This window comes from Saccopteryx bilineata, chromosome 3 (assembly GCF_036850765.1).
Source record: "Saccopteryx bilineata isolate mSacBil1 chromosome 3, mSacBil1_pri_phased_curated, whole genome shotgun sequence".
In the NCBI taxonomy this organism is placed as follows: Eukaryota; Metazoa; Chordata; class Mammalia; order Chiroptera; family Emballonuridae; genus Saccopteryx; species Saccopteryx bilineata.
The window spans coordinates 199,348,520-199,376,062 of record NC_089492.1 but is presented as its reverse complement, the minus strand read 5'-3'; the positions used below and the strand labels follow the sequence as shown (position 1 = coordinate 199,376,062).

General features: G+C 38.8%; 1 protein-coding gene across 3 annotated transcripts in view; it reads right to left on the bottom strand.

Annotated features, from left to right (window-relative positions):
• The window catches only part of EXOC2 (exocyst complex component 2), a 191,481-nt gene extending 187,513 nt beyond the window's left edge, over positions 1–3,968 (bottom strand). Inside the window, exon 1 of one of the 3 annotated variants that reach the window (XM_066268535.1) lies at positions 3,836–3,968. The gene's annotated coding sequence lies outside the window, so the exon portion shown is untranslated. Of the gene's footprint in view, positions 1–3,618; positions 3,755–3,835 lie in introns of those variants that run through there. The other 2 variants (XM_066268537.1, XM_066268538.1) reach the window with 2 other exon arrangements.
• Positions 3,969–27,543: the final 23,575 nt, after the last annotated feature.

The following is a 27,543-nucleotide window of genomic DNA, read 5'->3' as shown; positions in this document are numbered from 1 at the left end:
TATCAAATCAAGTTGATCTCTATCAAGAAGTTTGGGGAAGAACAGAGAAGAATTTTAACAGGAGAATGTGAACTCAAAGGAGGATGATACTTCTTTACTACTGTTGTTTTTGTTTTGCTTTATTGCTCTCTGTCTCTAAACTCTACTAACAGTATGGATTATATGAAAAGGTGAGAGATTGAGAAAAGTGGAAAATATTTCAAATAGATTCTGCAAAGACCAGAAGCAACGCTATTGAGGACAATTCTAGAAAAGTCTTTGATGGCTGGTTGAAATTAGTAAACAAATTTATAGGGGTACAAATCTAGATGCTAGGATTTTCTCCTGCTGGTCACAGCAACTCAGTTGAAGCATTAAAGAAAGTAAAGAATTGAGATCATCCAGGGCAGAGAATCTGCCAGCCAGATGATACAGATGAATGATGATACAACTGAGCATACTGGTATGACAGTGACCAAAGACCTGGTAAAAGAGCAGGTGTAACTGAGGTAACGGGGGCTTAGAAAGATGAAAGACTGTAAGCAAACAGTGGTAAGTTTCAGCTTTGGATTTCAGAGGTGGACCAGTTTCAGGTGGAGCACATCAGTCCTGCTCCTTCACCCCCAAGCATGTCTCAGGCAATTACCAGACCCCTCCCTTGTGAATCCAGCTCTCAGTGGGCTCTACTTTCTCCTTTAGCCCTTTCCAGTTGTACATTTCTCTTTGGGCCTCACTATCTCCTTTGCTCCCTCATGCTGTGCTGCATTTCTTTGGCAAGTACTCCCTTTATTAAAATCTCCTAGTTTGACCATCTGGCAGGAATTCTGACTCCTGCTGACACCCTGATTTCTCCAGATATTCATTGTCAATCACATGGGGCTTTCATTAAAATTAAACTAAAATTAAATATATATGCCTAGCTTTTTGTCTTATTTATAAAAGTTAAAATCATATACCCTCCAAAATCACAGAACTCTGGAAGTGGAAAAGGCCTTGAATTCATCAAAGCTTACAGATGAAACTAAGGGCCAAATCTACCAAAAGCCACATATGCAGTAAGTAGCAAAGGGAGAATGAATTCAGTGTTGCACAATAATTACTAATGCTAACTTTGTGCCCGGCAACATTCCAGGTGCCTGCTTGGATCCACCTTGTGCAGCTCATCTAATTAACTAAAATCAAGGTTTCCCGAGTCCTGGCATCCACTGTTCTTTCCATTATTGGCACCAAGATTTACTGTAAGTGGGACAAAATAAGCAGAAGGAATTACTAAAACCAAAACCATAAATAAAGCAAATTGTATGGTCCACCCTAATACTAAGTTAAAGAATGTTCATGAAGTTTTTGAGCAAACCTAATAGAATTTTTCAGGGGAGGAAACAAGCCTAATGAGTCCGTTTCAAATTCCTATGCCTGACCTTCAAGTCACTCCATAATTCAAAATGCTCCCACTTACCAGTCAGTGAGCCTTTGTTCCTGGTGTGCTGCCCAGATGTTCACCTACCTGCCTTTCTTTTGAAAGGCCACATCCTTCCCATCAAAGCCTGACCTCCCTGAAGCCTTCCCAATTACTCTACTCCAATAGATCCTTCCCTTCTCTGAAGTCCTGTTATATTCACACATACTCCTACAGTTTAGTTTTTAGCTATCTTTGGGATGGCAAAAATGCCCCTTCTGTATCTAAGCTAACATCATTTTATTCCCATTTATGTACCAGGCATACGCTAAAATTACGAGATTCAAAAATTACTGAAACTAACCCCTGTCCAGCAAAAGCTTACTCTTTTGGCAGATACGTAAATGCCAGGAATATCTAAAGCCCCTAAGAAAACACAGGGATAAGAAAAGTGCTAAGTGATAACAGAATTCACTGAGTCGGAAAATTTCAAAGCAGGAAAAACTCTTTAAAATAGTCTAGTTTTATATATTCTTTGACTGCAGGAAAATGGACACTTGAAGCCCAAAGAGGCTAAGTAACAGGCTATAAAGCAGATGGGTGGATGCTTTGACTACTAAGCCAAAATATGTTTTGACTCTGTAATTTCAGACAGACAGCTGTGTGTCCACAGTTTCAAGATTCATAATTCCTCTACAATTCCTTTAAGTTTGTGTATTTATATAAATAATAATTGTTTAAAATTAACATAAACACATACTGAATCATGGGAGTATAACTGAACACCAGTACACCACTGGATTTCACCAGGCACTGCAGGGGATCCATGAACACATCCCCCAGGGTCTGAGAACAATCTACATTCTAGCACACTGCTTAGCAGAAAGGTCAAAGTTATTTCCCTTTCCAGTCAATTTCAAAACCCTCTAGTCAACACAGGCCTAAAACTCATCTATCTATTCAATAAACATTTAAGCTCCTACTATGTGACAGGTGCTGTACTAGTAATCCTGGATAAATAAGAAGAGCAAGCAGGAGAATGGATGAAAAATTAACTGTATAACCAGCATTTCCTAGATGGCCTAATCCTGCCACTGTTTGGCAGGAGAAACTGTCCGAAGTCCTTCATGAAAAGACTGCCTCTGCAACGCTTTTTTTTTTTTAGTACCAATTTCTTTTTCCCATAAGATGTATAGAACAGGCTCTCAAGTATCTGTAAGTTGGACATTTAACTTAGCAGACTAACAACTGTCCTTTCAGAAGAGAATAGTTCAAAAATGATATTAAGTATGGGAAATTAAATGCTTGACAAGAGGGAAAAAATCACTTTCTGAAACTTCCAATTGTTCCAAGTTACCCTTGGGGGGAATCTTCTCTGCTTTTCTGCTTAAAAATTAAGTTTCTACTTAAACCAGAAGAGACCACCGAAGCAGGAAGCCTACATCATCGTCTTCCTATGATCACCCTTCCAACCCAAGAGCTTGGAGCACACAGGTGACCCTTCAGCAGCTTTTGGATCTCAGTTTCTCTGTTGTTACTCAGTTACACTGAGCCAGACCGGAATGTGAACAAAATATTATTACTCGTTAGAGGACCGATCCGCGAATAAAAAATAAAATAAAAAAGATCGAGTCGCGTTAATCTGAGTTACAACCAGCTTCCCGATATCGTGCACCCAAACGATTCATTAAGGGTGGCTGGTTTTTACAGCATTTTTTTTTTTTTTAAGTTTTCCTTGTAGGTTTTACTCAGATTCGTGAACAAGATAAAACAAAACGTTCTCACAATCATTAACCTTGAGCAATTAAACCTAGCTACATGTAAAGACAGGCAGGCTCTTTCGGGAGCCGTGTTTTATCGGAATGGAGACACTGTTCCTGCATCCGGGGACCGGGCCTGCGGGGTCCGAAAGCAGCGGCGGAGTGCGCCCCGCCGGCCCTCCCCCACACCGAGGAGCCCCGACCCCCGCCCCCGCCGGCCCCCCAGCAGCCAAGGGCGGCCCCCGCCCCGCCGGCCCCCCAGCACCCCGAGGCGGCCCCCGCCCCGCCGGCCCCCCAGCACCCCGAGGCGGCCCCCGCCCCGCCGGCCCCCCAGCACCCCGAGGCGGCCTCCGCCCCACCGGCCACCCAGCACCCCAAGGCGGTCTCACTCCGGCCGCGGCACTCACCCGCGCCAGGTGTGAACGCCCGGTGGGGACAGCGACGGGGACAGATGCGGGGACACGCCCAGTGCAGCAGACTCACCTCGCTAGACTCACGCGGTGACAGCGACGCAAGGCCGGGGCGCCCCCCGCGAGCACCGGCGCGGCGCCCTCACAGCCCAGAGCCGCGGGTCGAACACAAGCACAGGCCGTCCGCCCGCCACTCCCACCCGCATCTCCAGGAGCAAGCGAGCCCGCCGCACCGCCTCTACGCGCCTCTCGGTGGCCCCCGGCCAGGGCCGCCAGGATCCGAAACGTACCTCAGCCTGCCGCTGGCCCTCCTGCCTGCTCGGACGCCGTCCCGGCCGCGCTCGCCCAGAGCTCTCGGGCAGTGGCACCGACAGCCGGCTGTCCACTTCCGCCCGCTAGGAGCGCCGAGGGCGTTGATCCGCCGGGTAGCCGAGCGCCGAGTGTCGGATGGGCAGGCGGGGCTCGGGGCGGGGCTAGATACTGGATGGGCGGGGTTAGGGGCGGGCGGGGCGGAGGAGGCCAGGACCATCCGCTCTCGCTGGTGATGGGCTCCATCCGAGGCCCTGGCAGATGCGGTGACACACAAAAGTCACGGTGCCGTAGAAATTGTCGTAGAGAAAGCCAGTCTACAGCCTGAAAACCTTGAACGCTTATGGTTTAAATTCAGCCAAATCAGATGCACAAAGGTGGAGAACAGACCCTACCCTAACCCTCCTTGCAGAGTCCCGCTGGGTTGAGGGTGTCCAGTGACATGGCAAGAGGATGCGGAATGTCACTTACGGAGTGACTGCGACAGTCTGGACAGAAAATGACGCGGGAATGACGGAAGGTCGTGCCGGGAAAATGACAAAATACTCTTCTGGTTGCTTCTATCTTATTAGCAAGAGAAAACAGCACGATCATCTTGTGAAAGTGGAGGATGAGGGGCTAGGAAGGTTTGGGGAGAAAGAGTGAAATCTCTGTCTTGGATATCGTGAAGCAATTTCCTAAGAAAAAGTGGTAAGGTTTCCAGGCTGCGCTGAAAGTTTTCTTGGCTTTAAAATGGAACCAGTCATCATGCTTTTTGTATGTTTTGGCTGCGGTGGTGTAGGTCATTAGTAGAAAAATAATTGTAACCAAGATTGGAGGTTTACAAGGCAGAGGAAGCAGGGAGCAAAGGAGTTGAGAGTCTATGCAAAGAAATGACACGGAGGATGATAGAGTTTAAGATTGTGTGACAGGATTTTTTAGAGGGATTTTCCTGGTCGTCCTGGAATTAACCACTTTAAATTAAAAAGGTGGCAGATATGTAGGGTGATCTCAGTCTGTGTGAGATAACTTTGGTTCTTGTCTGTTACCGTACCTTAATGATCAAAAAAGTGCCCCTTTCACTGTCAAATTTTCCCTGTTTTGGAAATATATGGTCACCCACATGTCACTCCACCTTACAAAGAGAGCTCAAAACAATTGGGTTCAGACACCTCTCTAAGATTTGTAATGAATGGATCTGAACTGGGTTAGTATGAGACATACAGGAGATCCTGTGCTTGCTGCTATTAGAGTGGAGCTGAGCATTGGGTCAGAGTTGTTGGGAGAGTTTACCTGCCATTGGGACTATATGTGATCGAGAGTGTGCTACCTCCTTCCAGACTAGATGTTCCCAAAAGTAGTAGACCTGTTGGAGTGACCTGTTACAACTGACTGGAGAGGAGTGTAGCCATGAAGCAGATGCATAACAATGGTGATGATGTTACCCCAAGAACTCACATGTTCACATGTGCACCACACATAGCCTTCATCTCTGGCCCATCTGCATGTGTCACATCAATGCCCACTAGAGAGCATCCACAGCAGTGGGGTACCACTACCCAGGATGCTTTGACCAGCCTCTGTCCTGGGTCACCCCGGTGTTTGTACGATGGGCCTGTGAATGGAGTAGCAAGAGTGGCAGGGATGGAGCTGCCTCTCAACAAGGCAGATCTAGACAATACAACCATCCCCTTCAGCAGCAGTGGCTAATGTCTAGCCAGTGCTCTTGTACTTTTCCTCAAGAAGACCAGGCAGCCACGTGGTGGCAAGCTGATTTCCAAAATCCCAGATACATATCCTGGGTGTGGGTTTCTTTTCCTGCCTGCAGGGCTCAGGCAAGCATTGCTATCTAATTGCTCACCTACTGTCTGATTTATCATTGTGACATTTCCCATAATATCATCAGGGACCAGGGACCCTCTTTAGAGTGAAAGAGATATGACAAAAGAAATTATACCACAAGATCCACTGATTCTACCATATATCTTACACCCAGAAGCTGCCCCCTAATAGAACATTAGAGCATCTGGAGCTAAGTTTCCAGCCTGGGGATAACATTTTGCAGGATTGGGATGCTACTCTATGGGATGTAGTATATATTGTGGTATATATGTATCAAGGTGCTGTGTCCCTGATAGAGTCCTGGCTCTTCTAGCAAGGGAGGGTGCTCAGCCAGGTGACACAAAATTCCACTGAAGCTAAAGGCTTCTCTTCATTTAGGCTCCTCATATAGGCAACAAAAAAAAAAAATTTACCCTTATCATCTGGAGAAAATTGGAGCAGGGAAGATTATTTCTGGAACTCAGGACACTCACTGGACATCTTTTCTATGCCTGGTGATATCAATTAATGGACAATGCAGCATCCCTGGCCTGACAGGGTATGGTAACCAGGGTTTAGACCAGGGGTCCCCAAACTTTTTACACAGGAGGCCAGTTCACTGTCCCTCAGGCCATTGGAGAGGGCCGGACTATAAAAAAAAAACTATGAACAAATCCCTATGCACACTGCACATATCTTATTTTAAAGTAAAAAAACAAAACGAGAACAAATACAATATTTAAAATAAAGAACAAGTAAATTTAAATCAACAAACTGACCAGTATTTCAGTGGGAACTATAGGCCTGCTTTTGGCTAATGGGATGGTCAATGTGCTCCTCTCACTGACCACCAATGAAAGAGGTGCCCCTTCCGGAAGTGCGGGGAGGGCCGGATAAATGGCCTCAGGGGGCCGCATGCGGCCCACGGGTCGTAGTTTGGGGACCCCTGGTTTAGACCCTGGTCTGGGACAAAAGGACTCAGGGACAAAGGTCTGGGCCGCTTCATCAAGGAAGCCAGCAGAAGTGCTAGATGAAAGTGAGGATAACTCAGAATGGGTGATACAAGGGGAAAGAATGAGGATCACCATGGCCTTAGGGCCAACTGTATCAGGAGGCCATAGCTCAGTACATCAGTACTAATGTATGTGTGACTGGGCCTCCGCGTTAAGAACCAGTAACAGAACAAACTGAACACAACACGGTATGCAAGGACTGGACAGAAACAGAGACCATCACAGCCAACCCACTTTCTCTGCTGTCCCTCTGCTCTCTGAGCTCTACTTTCTGGGAAAACTTGTACCTTCGTACCTCAGTGCTTTCTTTCTGAATGCAGAGCAAGCTGGAAACGGTGACCAGAGTTTATTGGACCAGAAGCAGGCTTCAGCCAGACAGGCTGCCTCCCACCTGGGGTAGCTGGGAGGCATGTTATCCAGTGTATTCCAGAGTTCCCTTTGAGACTGAGCTCCAGCACCCTCAGGATATACCTTCACAGCTCACCTTTGACTGACATCTTTCCCTGTTCCCATCTGCCTTCCTCGTTCTCCTTCTGGTGTTTCCTGCTCTCCCCTCCCAAGTTACATACTAGCCCTTGAAACATTCAGGGATGGCTTCTGGGGGAATCCAGCCAAGATAGTCATTATCATAGAACAAAACAACCTTCCACTTATTATGACTCAAATATCTTTATGTGTTGAATTTGCTCACCTATAAGAGAAATACATCCCAAGAAAAGTAGGTGATATTTCGTACAGATGCTTTGAGTCCTGGCACTTAGCGTGACTACATTTTTCTCTCCTTTACAACAGAAGACATGTCGAAGTGTGCTACAGCATGCAGTAATCAACTGTCCCAGGATCATCCATTTTAAAACACACAAGAAACATGAGTCAAGAGACCTGGCAACAGAGGTTGAAAGGAAATAAAGTTTTTTTGTGTCCCTGGTAGTGGTACTCTGCTTATGGTGAAACTAAACCCTTTTCTTGTCTTCCCTTAGGTCTCAGTGACAGGCCATTTCTCAAATGAGGTGATCTTGCCATCTGAATGGCTCTTAAGGACTCACATATCTTTCCTGGATAAATTTTAAAAAACAGTAATACTGTAGTCCTGAAACAAAAACACTTGAAAGAAAAAAGAGAATATTTTGCTAATATGAAAATCACTGGTGGTGTTTTCTTAAATTTCTGGTCTGTATTCTAAAGCTAGCTAGCAAATGTGGGTGCAGTATACGCAGAGGCTAACAGAAAATAAAATAATTAAATACAAATTGCAGTAGTAGCTATTGAGGCAATTAAATATCATTATAGCTTTGTGTTTTTATTTCTGCCTCAGATTTATTTGACCTAAAAAAGCTCATTTGAAGCATTAAATTTCTCTGGTTTTAGCCCTAGGAAAACACTACGACAAGCATAGTTTCCTGTTTAGATTTTTTTTAACATTAAATTGACACCCAACGTATTTCATAGTGCATGGCATATCAGTGTGTAATGGACCATAATTAGTATGGAATCTAATCCTCAAAACAACTATAATTTAACATGTTTTAGTGAATCTTTTTACCAAAGACTGACAACTTCTTGGTTTTCTGTTAATTCAGATTCTAAGCCCCTTCCTGGCAGGTTCCTGTCTTACTCATTGCTATCGATACCTGAGCCTTATACAGCAGGTATTCACCAGCCTCTCAGTGATAGTACTAACTACAACTTGTACATATATGATTATCTATTTGTTTACTTTTTTGTTGTTGTTCTCCTTCCACTAGGATATAAGCTCCTTGAGGAAAGAGATTTTGTATTGTTCACTCCTGCCTCACAAATAGTAGATTCTCAATAATTAAATGTTGAATGCACAATGAAAAATAAGAAGAACAACAACAACACATTATAATAGTGGCAGAGTTGGGTCTGTTTCCAGTTGCATATTTCAAAATATGCTTAATGATCACCTAAGCGCACAGAAATGCAAGCAGAATTTGATATGTAAATCTTGACAATGAAAAAACAATTGAGATGTTTCTCCAAGCACCACCCAATTTTGTCATCCTTCACAGGAGTCTTTCATGGTTTAAGGTCATAAGGACGATTTAAAATCCTCAAGGGGCCTGACCTGTGGTGGCGCAGTGGATAAAGCATCAACCTGGAAATGCTGATGAGGTCGCCGGTTTGAAACCCTGGGCTTGCCTGGTCAAGGCACATATGGGAGTTGATGCTTCCAGCTTCTCTCTGTCTCTCTCTCCTCTCTCTCTAACCGTTACAACTCTGTTTTGGCAATTGTCAGATTGGGCCTATTGGTTAACAAAGTCCCTTATGTCACTTTATTTTCACCTTAATCTTGCTGTCATGTGATGCTAGCAAATGCCTTTATGTAGGCTTCAGCATCCATGTTTCTTAACAGTTTCAGAGCTCTGTCTATGCAAGGTCCTCAAAATAGTCAACTTTAGAGCAAAGCAAAGCTCAGTGGTTTCCTACTTGCTATCTCATATTTTATTTTCCAAAAACTGTAAGTAAAGCCGGGTCTACCTAGGAATATGATATTTTAACAGTGTTACTCCAACTATATGGCCATCACTGCCACCCAGCAGAGTGATGCAGCTGTGATTACCACCTGTGTTTATATTAGGGCATCTCTGGCTGTGGGTTGTATCTGTAGATGGTCTGAAAGAGAACAAAGAAATTGGGAAAGTCACTCACTGCCAGGGACATATGACAGATATGAAACCTGGAGAGAGAGGACTTGGTCAGAATGTGAAAATGACTTTTGTAGTGACCAGGGGAATCTCCCTTCCCTGCCAGGTCCTCCCTGCTGCTACAGAGAAGGAAACAATGACCTGGTTCTTGGTTTTTTGTGAATAGGAATTTAGATTTATTTATCTTCTAAATGAAAGACATCATGGAGTGTAAGGTAGTATTTTAATTTATTTTAAACTACTAGGTGTTGGGATATTTCTGTTTGGGTTTCTTTGTGTGTTTTGTATTTTTTTTTTAAACTCTCCACTTGAAGGTCTTACATACTTTAGTGGGAACAAGGCCAATTTGTATTATATCACTAGTGTCTGCAATCATAGAGAAAGACATAGAAAATGATACTATATTCCAAGTTTTTTCCACTCATGCGCTATTTCCCGTAATAGATGGGGTTCAGGGCCACAGACTGGCTGTTGCCATGTTAAACATCTGCTGTCAAGGAATATCACCCCATTTGGAACAGAAGCAACAGTTATAGTTTCTTTTGGGTAGAGACACATGTTGAAGGCCCCTTGGCTTTTGTATAGGATTTGAGTCCTATGAACACTCCTGTATGAAGGCCTACAAATTTCCAACAGTTTCATAGATTCCTTGCATACAATTTGTCTGCCTGGTTTCATGTCTCATTTCTTTTTGTTTTAACATGACAGTTTTTATCTGAGTCTTTTCATTGCTCGGCTAACACCTTGTTCTCTCACAAACCCAATAAAAGATTTTAAACTCCCTAAAGGTAGTTTCCTCATCCTGTTTTCAGCAGACTTCACTATGTTGTTGACTCAGCTGTGCTCCCCTAGAATATAGTTCCCAAAGGTGAATGGAAGTATCCGTCCGTATGCAGGATGCCTTCTCAGTGTGCCCACTACAGCCGGATCCTGGCTTCTGATGACTGCATCCTGAAGGACTTGTCTTGCCCACCTGCACTTAGCTGCCTCTTATAAGCACATCTTCAAACAGCTGCTGCTATTCTACTGCTGTCCAGTATGCTAGGCCGGTGTGCCAGCAGGGCAGAACTCTCTTTATACTTTCCATTGTACAAAGGGATGAGGACAGCATAAAAATTATAAGCCAAAAATAAATTCCAAGTCACCCTTTAGACAAAAGCCTGAGCTTTTGTTCTTCCTGACTGAACATTTACAACAAAAGTGATAACCAAAGAGTGTAGCCAATTAATTTGAGTAAAAACTTACTTTTCCACCTCTGATGAAACTTGAGCAGTGACATACTAAAAATAAAGAATGAAAGTATCCATGGCCCCTGAAAAATGAAGTGTTGATTATATGTTGTTGGTTTAAATATAGATAGATTGATTGATTGATGTAGCTAGAGATACAGTGTGTCCTCACTTAAGTCCTCAGTAGATTCTCAGAAGCTATAACTTTAAGCAAAATGATGTATAATGGAACCAATTTTATCATAGACAAATTGATGTAAACAATAGTTAAGTTCTTACAGCATATTTCTGGTCACAAAAACATCACCAAACTTCTAAGTAAAGACTCAAAAACAGTTTTAATTTTAAACTTAAATAAATGGGAGCTATACACACATTTAAGGCAGATTAATAAAAACAAGTAAGATCATTATTTTCAACCCACTTATTCCAGTTCAGAGGAGTGCATGGCAGAAGCCCAACCTGGCAGCTGAGGGTACAGTGCATTGGAGAGGGCACACGTCCATCACAGGGCACATCACACACCCCACATGCACTCAGACTGAGACAGTATAGACATGTGCACAGCTCTTGTTTGCAGGAAAAAACCAGAGTCCCTGGAGAAAAACCCTCACATACGTGGGGAGAGAGTACACACTCCAGAGACAGTGGCCTCAGCTAAAGTAAATTATTTTCTTCTTCATCAACACTATAAAGAAATGATGTTGAATGAAATTACAATACATTATTCAAAAATCTGCTGTATAGCTTAATCACACTGAGAGTTCAGAAGTCCACATTCTGGGCCAGGCCTGATATCAACCCTGATCAGATACATTCTTCGACTTCTTGAGCATTCTGGTTATCTCACTTTTTACCCCCATTGATTTGACAGAGAGACACAGAGAGAGAGAGAGAGAGAGAGAGAAAGAGAGAGAGGGAGGAAGGGGAAAGAAGGGAAGAAGAGAGAGGAGCCATCAACTCATTGTTCACTTTGTTCTGCACTCATTGGTTGCTTCTCATATGTGCGCTCACCAGTAATCAAACCCACAACCTCGGTTGGGATGACAATCTATCCACTGAGCCACCCAGCTGGGATGCCAGTTATCCCATTTTTAAAAGAAGGTGTTCAGGAGGCAGAGACTGAAAGGCACTTTAAGGTCTTAAATCCCATGACCGCACTTTTCAAAGAACAACTCTCTGCAGTGAGTTTTGACTGAATTGCAAGACCTTCACCACTTCCTCAGCCCCCTACCCTGTGAACTAATTGCTTTACTTCTTAGTCCCTGACTAGGATAGTTTTTCTACTATAAAAAAGCAGAAAACCAAACTATGGCAGGTTAGCTGTGAAGTAAAGTAATAAAAAGGAGAAAAATATAATGTTAAGTACGTGAGTTGCATTTTCAGTTTTGTGTTTTTATTGAATTCCTACTTTTCCGTAAGTAATTCCTTCTAAGCTTGGCCACACTTTTTAGATCCTAGATGTATGGGTCTGTGTTGATTTTCATTACTATTATGTTTTACATCTATTTAACACGATGCACATTCATCCTATTAACATAGATTAGAGGTTCGAATAAATGCAGAGACATGAATAATAGATTTTTTTTAGCACATACATATGTTTTCCTTCTGATAAACAATAGCTTTTTAAGACTGTAGACTTGTAAGGATTTGAGAGCAAATGGAGAAAATCTCTATGTAATTATAATTTATCTAGAGAGTTGTACACGATGTTTGCTGATTTCAAATTGTGAAAGAAAATTTCAGTGATTGCTGTCAGTCCTTGCACATCATTCTGTGTTTTAGATATGTTTAATTATGGTTGTTACTGTCTTCCTGTTTGTAAGCATGTATTGGTTAAAAGACATTTAGAGAGATGTTTTCATTCTTTAGGAAAATTTGTTTTAAATCAGAATTTATGGCCCATGTTTTCCTTGGTCGTAATGCTGGAAAGAGAACATAAAATGCATTGCTGTACCAGTCCTTGTCTTCCCCCCCCCTCCACCCCATGGATTTTGGCATGTTTTAAGAGAAATAAAAGATAAATGATTTCTCAAAGAATTTAGAATGCTCTTCCTGAACAAGATGAGTCAGCTTGCCACATCAAACAAAGAGGAGCTTTTTGCATTTTTAGTTGGTCTTCTATATTTACAGAATTTTTGCATTGCTTTTCTTTCTTGGTTTACAATACTGTAATCCTTTCATTTAAAGATGTCTAAGCTCCAGTCAGCAGATCGTATACCGTAAATATGTGCAATTTTTTGTATATCGATTATAACTCAATAAAACTGTTAATCATTTTTAAATGTCTAAGAAATCTGTATGTAACTGACCCTAGAGGCAATACAAATAAAGAAAACACTTTTAAGAAAGGTTTACTTTTTGCACATAACTAATTGCCTAGCTACTAATTCAGAGAGATCCTCTGTACATGTATGGGGCAGCAATTCAAGCTTGTGGTTCAAACAAACAAATAATGACCAATACCTTATGTATGCCAGGCATTACTATTTTTTTCAACATGTCTTCTCTTGGTTTCTATAAATTAAGCTAATCAACCACAAAGTAAAGCCATTATGCCATTATAATTATTATCCTTTTCTCATATTTATTTTCCTTAAAGCATATCTTTGGATCATGGAAGGTGGTCAAGATAATGAGAAATCCTATTTTATATATATATTTTTAATTTATGCCCAGGTCTTATTTGATAAATATTAAAAATTAGGGCCAATACAAATTGACTGCCTCAGAGAATTTGTTGGGAGAAAATCTTTTAGCAGTAAGAAAACAACAGCTGACACTCTAAAGAAGTTGTCTTTCCTGCTTATTTTTACAAGCATACTCTAACATTTAAATCAGCAAATTTTGACTGTGCCCAAAGAAAGGACTGTCCTATTGGTTAGGTTTATTAGAAAATATAATTATGTAAGCAGTATTTGGGGATAGAAATAATCTCAGGCACAAGGCTGTTGGCACAACTCATCCTTTAAAAATGCAAGCATGAGTAAACTCACTACTATAAATGGAGGTGACCCATGCGTAACTTTTAAATTCTTTAATGTACTTATTTAATGAACTTATACTGGAAAAAATATACATATTGTGGTTCACATTACATGCAAACGTTCACATTATGGTGATCTCTGTTGGAAATATAGAAATATAGGCATTTGTGAGCATGATATGAGAATAATTAATTAAATACACATTATTACTACTATTTTTGAAAATGACAATAGCAAATCATTCAAATGTGTTTTAATAAAAAATGCCCATTCTGACTAGAAATCTAATAACTACATGTTAAAAGTTTTAAGTTACCAGAAATGTTACACATATCAGGACCTTTAATGAACCTAAATAACTAGTTTAGAATACTGACTTTCCATATAAAATATAATTCTTGAATGCATGCAGTTCTGTTATATAATCAAAGCTTTATACTTTATCCAATGAGATTTCATATTGTCTAAGAACACAAACTAATAAAACAGCAAATTAACTATAAACGAGAACCCTTACATTTTTTAAATGTAGAAATTAGAATATTTAAAAGTAGAAATTAGAATATTTCATGTTGGAGAATCATTTTAAGGAATTCTTCCAAGAATCCTGGCTAAGTGAGCAGCTTATTTAAGTATGAAATAACTAACTATATACATGTAAAACACAACTCTGATAGATGAAATTAGGCTGAACTTTTTCAGCATATCTGTAATAATTATTAATAAAATCAATATTGGTAATGATATTTACAATTAATAGTTTTCAACTGCTGAGAAACACTTAGAAACAAACAAACAAAAATAACCTTCTTATTTAATAACCCTCTTATTTACAAAATCTATGGAAATCTGACCTGTTAAAATCTCCATTTAGTTTTGGTCCCTGATACATCCCAAGTTTTTTTTCAGGCCAATGCAAACATAATGCATACAGAAATCCTATTTGCCAGTTCAGAAAGTGCTCATGCTTCAGAGGCAATCAGTAGATGGTGGTCAGCAGAACATTCCAGAAGACTAGAGTAAGCATTTCAGTCTAGGGTAATGGTAGTGACAGACATCAACTTTTATTCCTTTTGCATACAACATTCACCTTAGATTCATAGGGATGGATTATATCCTGTGGCTTTTTATGTCCTGAAAATCACATTTCCATAGTGAGGAGAAAGCAATGTCACAAAACCAGAAATGGCTGGCACCAGACAAATGAGAACTCTAAGCTAATTAACCAAAATTAAAAAAGAAAAAAATATTAAGTGGAAGTGGACAGAGGAGAAAGTTGTGTCTATAGATTGACTTTAATTTTTCCTTTGCTTCCTGCTTCTCTTTCTCCTATCTGCTATTCATTTTCATTTTTGAACAGAACATATGATTCTGAGAAAAATTAGAGTTCTTTTTTTTTATAAGTAACAAGTAATTTCAGTACCTTGTCATTTTAGCTTGCACTCGTGTTTAAACTAAATGCAGTAGCAGATTAAGGCAGCCCTCCCAAAACTGCAGAAAAACATCCCCTCCTCAAGGGGCCTTCCTCTTTAGTCCAAAGGCTTGCTGTGGTCAGACCAGCATGGGTAGACACCATGGGTCAGTGCTCACCACTGCCTGCCACACACATGCGCGCATAAGGAAGTGTTGAAAACGGAATTTGGAGGTAGTGACCACTAAAAAGTGTTGCTTTGCAGTGGGGTGAGTGAGGGTGGTCCCACTGGGAATCACATTCCAGATGGTGGGTGTGAAGAACTGGGGGGAGTGGCTGTGGGGATTTGAGGACTTTTGAATGTTTAGATTCCATTTTGTTTTAGCCCTGTTTTAACCCAACTTGCATCATCCTGTCTCATCAATCACAGTTTAAATATTTATTTTCCCAACATCTCTTTCATCTTTAATGTAAATTGAGGTCCTCGGCAGAATTCTATGTAAAAAAGAATTCTGAGAGCAGCATCCTAATTTTTTAAAAAAATTCTCTGATTTACACATTTCTCTTTTGTGGATAACCCACTCTTCATAGGAAGATTGTACACTGGCACTTTGCTTTCAACAGCTCTTAAGATTATTTGTGGCCTGTACAACTGGAAAACTGTGTTTGGGAGATTTGGGGGTTGCTAGCCACAATGCCTCTGCTCTCCAAGTCTTAAAGTAGGTAGTCCATACTGGCAAATCCTTAAGCCTGAAGGTACCTTGTTCCCTTAGCTGTATCACCTCTTTTTGCCTTTATTACAAGAAAATGTTCAAAAGAACCAGCTTATTTTCTCAAGCAAAAGAAACCAGGAACCTCATGCTTTGGATAAACTAATTTAAATTAGGTGAGTTGTCAGTTGTTTATAATAGAATGTCAGATATAGAAAACCAATACATAGGTCCAATAATTCTGTTATCCAACATTATACATATACCTCATTTTCCCATCTAAGTCATTAAGTTTCAAGAAATCAAAGATGAGAAGGTAAGAAATACTTGATGCTTTCGTGAATTTTGTTTTGAGCTCACCGACTGGCAACCTTGTCCCACCTCAGTTTACTCTGCAGATAATGGCCCATCCTGTCATAGAAATCCTCCAGCCCAGATCTTCCATTTTTATTGTGAATTATTTTGAAATTTTAGGCATTCATTTCTTTTGAGCAATGCCTAAATTCGGCTGTGACTTATGTCTGTGCACAAGTTGGAAGAAAACATACCCTGGAGTCACACATCTGAAAGGAAATGGCAGCTGTCCACATATACAGGAAAGGGTAAGTCCAAAGAGGTAGTTTTGTTCTTGCTTATTCTGTGAAGTGTATTGCTTTTTCAGATATTTTAATTTTGTGGTTTGACCTCTAGGGAAGAAATTATCACTCACACTAAAACTTATCATTAATGCTCAGAAAATTGACATGATACTGGAAAATATTAAGAATATGTAAAAATTTTAATTTTTGAGACTTTGTACAAATAGTAAAAACATGTCTTTTCCCATATTTGCTCAGACTTAATGACAAAAAGCAAGCCTCCAAATGGACTATACATCAGCTGACAACTATTTTCCTAAGGTATAATGAAACATAACAAGACAGAAACATGAAGAAACTCACTATTAGGAAAGGAATGATATGGATGTGAATAGTGTTATATTTCTTTAAATATTTTATTTTTAAAAAGTCAAATTTAAAAAAAGTACTAAATAAAATATGTTTGTATTTACCAAGTTAATGAATGCCTACAAGCTTGTTTTCTAAATTGTTCAGTTATATATGTTAGAAAAATACTTTTGCAGTTTACTTAGAGCTATATAATCATAAAGTGTTACCAATATAATATTCATAGCATATCTTCAAGTACATAATCAGTGTCATGTGAAAAGCATAATTTTATAACTCAGCTTACATCTGTATATATTCAAAATAAGTACTTCAGCAATACTTGCATAGCACAAGCAGATTTTTTCTTCTTTCAAGTCAATTTAAAAACAAAATGTATGTGGAAAAGAAATCCTATTTATGAATTATAGGAAGGCTTTCATAAATTTGCTCACTTAAGAAGTCAGATTAATTTCGTGTACTTTTTTCTTATGTAAAGATATGATTTGTGTCATTGTCATATGTGTCAGTTTATAAAAACTGACTCAGGATTGCTATTTAATACCATTAATTATTTAATTAAAATGAACAAATGAAGTTTTTTTTTTAATTTCCTAAATCAGTTGCCTAAATTAAATGGGACAGATTTTTTTTAAGAGTTTAGTTTTAGCTCACAGCCATGGCAACCTTTGCTCCACAGAAAGATCTTAATCATTTTTCCATCTTGAGGCAAATCGGTGTACAATTAATGTACCCATTAATTACACGAATGACAGAAATACATGTCAACCAAGGGATGGTGGCTGTCAAGATTAAAAAATAAAAAATAAAAACAAAAAACAAAAAAAAGAAGACTCAGTCCTATTTTAAAATTACAAAACTGAAAATGTATTTGCCTCTGAGTTGACACTTTTTCAGGAAGTTGAATGAAAATAATTGTCTTTGGTGACAAACTCTATTTAATTTATATGTATATTTTCAGCCATTCTAAATCTTTCAATGTAGTTCATGCAAAATATATGAGATGTTAAAAAATTATCTCTCTCTATGTCCTTTTAGTTCAGAAGTGAAATATGGACACATCCAGGATGAAATCAAAAGTCAGTTTTAAGGTATAAATTTTATAAGCCATGTGTATACTTTTAATTTTTGCCAGAACTGTGTTTTACCCAAATTCACTGAAATATAGTCCTCTTTGAATGTTAGGCAATGCAAACTTTAGAGCAGTGGTAGATTATTAGAACAACATGGTATAACATATTGATAAAATTAAATATTTCACTGTTAGCCTTCATAATCCTATAGAAAAATGTGCATGCAACACATGAGGCTGTGATTTGTATGAAATCTCAGTGCTACAGTATGGTGAAGCAAGCTCTTTTTAAAATATATTGATCTGACAGAAAATTTAAGCCTTAAATCTTCACTTTATGAAGATTTAGATATGACAGGCAATTGTTAAATTTTGCCAAATAATTTTTAATGTTACCTCCTATTTATCTTTTATTTTTTAGAGTAACTGAGCACAAACTATGTTTTCTCTTTTTTTCAAGGCAAAAGTAAACCTGTATTTTTAGTTTCATGAAAAAAAACGGACACTTCTGATGGCTTACATTTAGTTACAATCTGCAAAGACAGTACTGCAAATTCAAAGCCGGGGTACAGCCTGCCGACACTGGCTGACTTTACTTCTGATTGTCGTAGTTTGAAATTGAAACTCTGCACTGCTGAGAAAATGCCATGAAAATATAACCAACTGCATTCCAGAAAAATAAATAAGCAAGGCCACCCAAATTTTCAATTAGTGCTCTTGCAGAATACAGGAAATGGCAAGAGTTCCATCCAAGGTGCCCTAGGCTGAGTCGGGGACAGGGAGCAGTGACAGGAAGATTGGAAAGGGGAACACAGGCACAATGTGAAGATGGCCAGTCTCCAAGGAAAACTGCGTACTAATAGACTAGTATTGACTGAAACAGACCTGTGGGTATTACATACTGACTAAGCTTACTGCTAAGCTTCAAGATCTGGGTGTTTAATAGCAAAGTAACACTTGAAAGTTCTAGTGATGTTACTTTACATATTTTATATTATAAGCTTACTAAACATCTCAGTATCACCCATATATGGGTTTTTAGCCACCGGAAGGAGCAATATTCTGGACAGTTGTTGAAAACTACAAAATGCTTTTGATTTAAAAGCCTAAGAAATACTTGTGTTCTACTTGATGGCTTTGCTTGCTAACATACCATCACCAGAGGGGAAGGGGAAGAGCCACTGGTCAGGAGGCAGAGAGAAATGTTGTTATCCTCCTTTCCAAAGTGAGAACCAGTCCTCTCCAAAGTCAGCAAGAGGTGCAAGAATACAGATTTCTGAGAAAAGTATAAAGTTATGGTTTAGACACTACTGTCCTTGAATGTCTTTTTCTTAAATGCTCAAATCACTAATTGAAAGGCAATACTTGAAAACCTAAAAAAGAAAAGAGAGTAAACAATGGATTCCTCAAGGGTATTCCATAGCCAGACTCCAGCTTTCACTTGCTTTCTGTTTCACTTCTCAAATCTTCACTACAGTGTTTGGAGTTTTACAGCTTATCACGTTGAAATTAGTTAAGAAAAAAAGCGTTAGTTTTTCAGCGACAGGATGTTGGTTGAGCTTACAAAACAGCTCCCATTATTGTGGATGGATTTTATCTGTGTTGTGGATTACTTATTATTTTTTTTATTTCAAACTACATCAAGTTTTTAAATCAGCTTCACAGTGCATTGATTTAAAAGTAAATCTACACATTTGATTTATTTGTTCAACCATGAAGTGAAATAATTGAAGAGCTACTGTGGACTACAATTGTAAAAATAAGAAATACTCACAGGTGCTCTTGCCAAGCTACAATTATGAGGACAGGAAGAATGATATGGGTAAGTAGCAGAGAACTATCCATCACTCTGGCTGAAGATTAAATATGAAATTCAAATTACATATTGTAGTTACTTAAATAACAATGCTTTGTATTGCTGTAAGTGTAGAACTTTTTTTTTTTTTAATGAGAGCTTTTTCATCACTTCATGAAAACAGAGTTAATGGGGACAAAAGCACTGTCTGTTTTTTCTTCTTAGCTGATTCCTTCTAGTTGGGAGCATTTTCTTGGCAAATCAACTATTTTGTTAGCTTCTAAAGGCTATTATTTCCTTTTCACAATAAAAGCAGGAATTTCAATTTTTATCCAATGCTGCAGCATTTCCTATCATTGAATTCTAACAGTTTGGGAATGTGTTCTTCACCTAGTCCTCCTATACAAAATAAGAAACAGAAGAATAAAACCAAACCTCTTCCCATTTGCAATAGTTCCAAAAAATATGTCTTTAAATGTAGTGAATTAAGTAATTTTCAGCCCTAAAGTAATCCAGAATAGTAGCCTGTCCTAATATACACATTCAGCCACAGAACTGCTTTTAGAGAGATCAACTAGTAACTGGAACATTGCCAGCCTTGGGTTTCAGCTTGCCGTCCTTAGTGCTTTCCTGTGCTGTTTTCATTCTCCTCCTTATTTCTGTCCCTTCGCAACACACTCGAGGCTCTCAGCACTCTACTCTTTTCGGCCAGGGAACCTGCTTCCAGCACATTATCTAATGGATTTGCACTAAAGTGTAAGTTACTCATAGGGTTTAACTTATTCATGCAATACATGTTTTCAAGCACCACACTTGGTGAGGACTTTGAAAAATATAGAAGTAATATTGGCATTTACACTTTGGTTAAGATACCAAAACAAATAACCATAATGCAGGCTGTGGGCTCTATCGCAGAGTTGGAAGGTACCTTGACACCATATAAACCAAATCTCTGATTTTATAGATAAAAAAGTTAAGACTTAGAAACAGACAATTGACATGACTATATTTTCACTAAAACTTAATAAGAACCCTCTGGTATAGTGTTTTTCTGGATTGCTTCAATAGCTTAACCTTTCTCACATGGTGTAGTAAATGAAATTATTGTTTAAAGTATTTACTGCTCCTCCTACAGGCTTTTTCCTCTGAGGGAATTACATACCTTCATCTCACTGATGTCAGTCTTAGCCATAGACTTTTTTTCACAATGGAATAGGAGCAGAACAGACCTGTACTTGAAAAACCATCATGTAGTCTGTCATCTTCTTTTCTCTTTTTTATGACATGGGCATTGTTCATAATAAAGAAGAGCCACTTCTTCAGCCTCAGTCTTGGAAGAAAAAATGAATAGAGCAGATCCACAGCCGAGATGGATGTCATTGCTGAGAGATGTGCACTGAGAGAGAACCTCTGTTGTTTTAAACTCTTGAGACTTCAGAGTTGTTTGTTACTGTAGCAATACACAGCCTCAGCCAATCAATACATTGTATTACTGCAAAAACAGAGAGCACTTGGTCATGGTGGTTGTGATTGGTTACCCATTCCATTCTGTGCAATTTAACCTTGGTTGGTGTCATTATATATCTATATCATAGTCCTATTTTTTATTTTTATACTAAGATAAAAAAGTGAATTCATGTAGGATAGATGCCCACACAAAGCTCCAGGGCTTCATGGGACAGTCTTAGCTCTTTGGAGGCCCAGCCTAGGTGGAGAACAGCATATCAGGAGGGCTATGGCTCCTGCTTTGCTCCTGCTTATACATGGTAGCCTGGTCCATGTATACCCTGATGTACTTATATTTGACTTAATTTTTCAGAAATGTCAGCTTAGCTGCCATGAGAGAAAGAGATTCTCCAGGGGGAAAAAATGAAGAAGGTGAGCCTTCTCTCTTTGGTAATTTCAGGTAGCCATGTGTTTTTGAAAGCAAAAATCAGAAAAAATTGCTATAAGTCTGGAAGTGATCTATTTATAAGGCAGTAGTAAGGCAGGCCCAGAGCATATTCAGCTTAGTGTATCATGCAAGTCTCTTTGGAGGAAGCAGTTTTTCTACTGGACTTTGAAGAATGAATAGGAATTCAATATTCAGAGTTGGCAGAAAACCATTTGCCCCACAGGTTCATTCTGATCAGACACACCATTGTTGGAAGGCCTTAAGTGTTTCAGAAAGTATGGTTGCCTCTTTTGGAACAAATGTTTAACTCAAAGAATGAATATTTACTAGATTAGGACAACAGTTTTATTCGTTTTGTTTGTTTAAATGGCCACAAGATGTTCTGAAATTTAATTGCTTACGGCATCTTGCTTAGTTTGATTTCTCCGCTTTAATTTCTGTGTTCTCTACTCTAAACACTGAGCTACTTGAGGGCAGGGGTAGTATTTTGTCAAGCTGTTTCCCTGAAATTTACTACAGTTCTTGATACAAATGAACAAGCCACATATACATATTGAAGAATCTATATAAATAAAAATGTAAATATTCATTTGTTCAAAATCTCAAATCTCCGAAAATTCTGCACCAATTGCTTTGAAATTTTGACACAACATTGCATTCGAATACGTGCATGTTTTTATGTTTTTATATACCTACTATTGCATAGATGTCACACCTGTGACAAATAAAACATGCTTTTTTTGAAAAACAGCGCCATCTGTTGGACGTAAAAGCAACACAAGCTATACTAAATATTTTATGATTCCATTTCAATGTTATGGGAGAAATATAACTCACACATGGCTGAAGATATTTTTCATCAAATACGCAAAGAAAATTCAAATATGAACATGGATTTTACAGCAGAAATCTACAACGAAGCATTGATAATGATTGAAGATTTGTGCTTAGAAATCGCGAACAAAGTTCTCAATCAATTGGGAATGCCATCACCGAATTGATCTGCTGCTGCTTCATTCGATGTAGAATTGCATCATGAACAAAATTACAACACGGGTGATCTTTTGTTGTATGTGCAATCAAATATTCTTAAGATAACGCTTGAGCAAAAAGGCATTTACGATCAAATAATGCAAATTGTCAATAATGGGTTGGAGAACTCTTCTTCTTAGATGCCCCAGGAGGAGCTGGTAAAACATTCCTAATTAGATTGATTCTGGCAGCAATTTGATCCTAAAATGACATAGCCTTAGCTCTTGCATCATCCAGAATAGCTGCCACATTGCTACCAGGTGGAAGAGCTGCTCATTCTGCTTTGAAATAGCCACTGAACATGCAAGTCATTGAAACTCCCACATGCAACATTTCCAAAGCATCTGGCATGGAAAAAGTATTGCAGAAATGCAAACTTACTGTTTGGGATGAATGCACAATGGCTCACAAAGTCACTCAAGGCTCTTAATCGATCATTGCAAGACTTGCATGGAAACATCAGACCATTTGGGAACGCATTAATATTGCTTGCAGGAGATTTCAGGCAAACATTACCTGTAATTCCTCGATTGACACCAGCGGATAAAATAAATGCTTACCTGAAATACTCTACTTTGTGGAGACACGTAAAGACGTTAAAATTAACTACAAATATGCGTGTCCAGATGCAAAACAATCGATCAGCTGAGATATTCTCACATCAATTGCTGGAAATTGGGAATGGAAAGGTGCTGGTTGATCTGACCTCAGGACAAATTTCATTGCCTCATAACTTTTGCAATTTAGTGACGTCAAAAGAAGAATTGGTTGAAAAAGCATTTCCCAATATTCAAACCAATTATAAGAATCATGATTGGCTGAGTGAACGAGCTATCCTTGAGGCCAAGAACAAAGATGTCTACGAACTTAACAATATTATTCAGTCTAACATTCAAAGTGAGGCAGTCACGTACAAGTCCGTTGACACTGTTGTGGAAGCAGATGAAGCAGTTAATTACCCAACAGAATTTTTTAATTCACTCGATCTGGCAGGGATGCCATCGCATGTACTGCAATGGAAAATCGGAATGCCAGTTATCATGTTGTGAAATATCAACCAGCCAAAGCTTTGCAACGGCACATGACTTAAAATAAAATATTAATGAGCAACATCATAGAAGCAACAATCTTGACAGGACCTTTCAAAGGTGAACATGTCCTCATTCCTTGCATTCCTATGATTCCAACAGATATGCCATTTCAATTTCAGAGATTGCAGTTCCCAATTCAATTGGCATTTGCAATCACCATCAACAAAGCTCAGGGCTAATTTTTAGAATTGTGTGGTTTAGATCTAGACACAGATTGCTTCTCCCATGGACAGTTATATGTTGTGTGTTCTAGAGTTGGCAAATCAGACAATCTCTATATCTCCACAGACAATGGAACAACAAAAAATATTGTATATCCACAAGCATTGTAAAATTAAACATATTAGAAATGTGTGCTTTCTCTTTTCTTTCTTTTCCATTTAACCAGACTGAGCCACAGCAATGCATGACCGGGTACAGCTAGTAAATAAATAAATGTTGAAGACCCTTCCCTTTCTTACATGTAGAATATATGCACACTTTATGAAGTGAAAGAATTCTATGCCTGTCTTTAACATGTAGAAAACAAATCAGAATCACTGTCAAGAATTGCCCAAAATTTATAATGACCAGTCTTAAATCACAAGTCAAATGTCTTCTTTTCTTAAAGACTGTAATGCACAGTGATGCCATGAATCTTCCTATTTTATATGTAACCATGTGTGCTTTTATGAATTCATTTGTGACCAAAATTTTTAAAAAGTAGAAACAAGCAATGTCTAATTATCTCTTCAAATTGATTTATAATCCACAGCTTTATTTCAACTCAATGTTTAAAAACTGACAGTCATAACTATCTGAATTTCTGGTTCTGCCTCAGCTCATTCTGGAATCTATTGTATGTATCTGAATCATACAGCCATCATCCTTAGAAACCAGGGACAGCTATTCATTGGAAGGATGTACTCTTCTGAGAACATCTCCCTGCTGAGAACAGTATGCAGCCGGTGGGCATTCCCAGGGTCATGGTAATATGAAAAAACCCACAAGAGTTAGGATGCCATGAATGACTGTCTAGTCCAGTGATTGGTTAACTGAGGCTCGTAATCCATATGTGGCTCTTTGGCTCTTTGAGTGTGGCTCTTCCACGAAATACCATGTGCAGGCGCTACCTCGATAAGGAATGTATCTACCTATATAGTTTAAGTTTAAAAAATTTGTCTCTCAAAAAAAATTTCAATCATTGTACTGTTGATATTTGGCTCTATTGACTAATGAGTTTGCTGACCACTGGCTAATATAGATTTTTAAGAGACAACAAATTTATTAGCATAAAATGGACTGAAATGATTTATGTAAGAAAAATAAATAGATACTGTATACATGTCTATTGTTACTCTCATTTTTGGAATTAGTGTGAATAAATATTGTGCTGTTCTGTCTTGGGCAAGTGAGCCATTCACTGTAAACTTCAGTTTTCTAATCTGCTTAATGGAAATAATGTTTCCTATTTCCCAGTATTGTGTTGCCTGGCACAAAGCAGATGAGCCTTAAAATATTTATTTCCTTCTCTGTGCCCATCATAAGTATGTATCATGCAACAATATGATAAATTATTGCTGTTTTGATTATTATTGTATTTGGTAAATACAAAAAGCTATCAGGTTACTACTTTCTGTTTGCAGGACAGTTGGCTCAGTGCTAATTGTACTCTGGCTCAGTGCTCATTGAGGGTTTCCTTTTTCTCCCTTGCCCTTAAATATCCTCCCTCCCATCATCCTCTCACTGAAATACAAACCCAAACCATAGCCTGTTTAGAGGTTGTGGCACATGGCCATTTTTAATATAGCAGTCCACTCTGAATTTAGATTTGTCACCATTTTCCTTAGAGGGGAATGAGAGAGAAAATGAATTTAATTTAGTATAAAATAATAAACATCTCTGGGTGCTGGAAACATCTGCAGTGCTTTAAGAGCTGTTATCATTAATCAGTCAAGCATGTTTACCCAGACCTGTGATTGCTTAGGAACCTAAACCACGTGCCCTCCATCCCTCAAGGAGAGATGGCCACTAAAACCTGAGGAAAGGGTACATGTTTCCAGTAATCATTATACGCCTTTACAATCTGATGAATGTGGCCTCTTTCATGGCTAAATGGTGACAAAAACCAGTAGTTCAGAATATTGTAAAGCACTACTCATACCATGGCTACCTTGTGGCTGTAGATTGTTGGCCAAAGCATTTTCTTATAGTTCTGCTTTTTAATAGTTTATTCTATTATAATTTTGAGATGCAGCATCTTCTGCATGAATTCTCTTTATCTTAGCTGTAAAATAGCCATGATAATTATCACCATTAGCTAGTTCCTACCACATAAAAGGAAGCATGGCATTTGCCAGAGAAGAGAACATTTTCAGGACTGAGGAAGGTATGGCTGATTTACAGTGTCCATAACTTAATCTCGGAATGGGCGGTGGTTAGGGGGGTGAGAAAGCTAGGGAATGTATCTCTTGAGTGTGCTCCTTCAGTGTACAAAAGACAATTTCCTAAAAAACGATAGAGAAAAAGAAGCCCAACACAGAAAACATAAAACCTTAAAAATAGGTAGGTGTCCTATTTAGAACAGAATTTGGCCTCTAATAAACATATATATGTGTCAGTAAATATTATTATCATTATCATTATTTATGAATTAAGCAACTAAATGAATTTGGTGCTGTTTACTGCAATAGAGAAAACTGGAGAAAGTTTTGAGAAAAGAATCAGGAATTATATTTTAGAAGTATTGTTAAAGAAATTCATTATATTTCTGACCAGACATGTCAGAACGGGACATCAGAATCTTAAATTGTCAGGGAAAGGTCAGAGCTAGAGATTAGATTTGATCTTTAAAGTAAGCAAGGGTTTTAAATGAGATAATGAGTGTGGAGAGGGTGGGGAAAGGAGAAGGAGCCACAAGTAGAAATAAGAAGAAAGAGGCAGTGGTATTGGAGGAAAATAAGTGCATTTTCTAAGGGAAATAGTACTTCAAGAAGGAAGTGTGGTCAGCTGTGTCAGTTCTTACTGAAATGTCAAGCTGAGTGGGTTTTGAAGCTTGACTTTGGGATGTGGTGAATGGAGATAACTGGCAACTTGGATAGGAGGGGCTTCAGTGTCATGGTGAGGTCAGAGCCCACCTGAACTGAGCCATGGAGAAGAAGGAGCTGAGGAAGTGCTGACCACCTGGCAAAAGACAGTATCCAGGCGCAAGCTCCAGACCTTTCGTGACCATCCTGCCTGGTTTCAGGCAAGCTTGAGCTCTTCAAACTCTTAACCTTTAGGACGTCACTCATGTAAGGACCATTATGTTCTCAGTTCTTTTTCAATCATTTCATGATTGAGAAGCAACAATGATAGCTCTGTTGCTTAAAACCAGTGAAGCTGACTGCCACACTCATCTAACTAATACACTAATTGGAACAAAGAAATTTGTGGGTGTAATTTGGAAGTTGAGGGGTTCTGTGTCCTAAAACCAACCTAAAAATTATGCTCTTCTAGTAATAGAAAGTTTTCCTGCCCTTTAAATTGACTATAATGGGCTTAATATGAAAAATAAATAAGACATCTATTAATAGCAATGGAGAACAATTAGACAAATCATATACTTTTAGAAATCATCAATGATGTTTCTTAGTCTAAACAGGTCTTCTTTCCTATATGGAACAAATTGTATCTGCTACAAATTCATACAATGAAACCCTAACTCTACATATGACTATATTTGCAGATAGGACCTTTAAGAAGGTAATTAAGGTTAAAGAGGTCATAAGGGTGGGGGTCCTAATCTGATAGGACTGGTGTTCTTAAAAGAAGACACATAGACACACATACACACACACACCACACACACATAAGACACAGTGAGAATATAGTTATCTGTCAGTCAAGGAGAAAGGTCTTAGAAAAAATCAACCCTGCTGATACCTTGGTCATGAACTTTCAGCTTCCAAAGCTATGAAAAATAAATTTCTGTTGTTTAAGCAGCTTAGCCTTTGGTATTTTGTTGGTGTTTTGTGCCTCTTTGGTATAGCAAGGTAAGATAGCACCATCTCTCCTC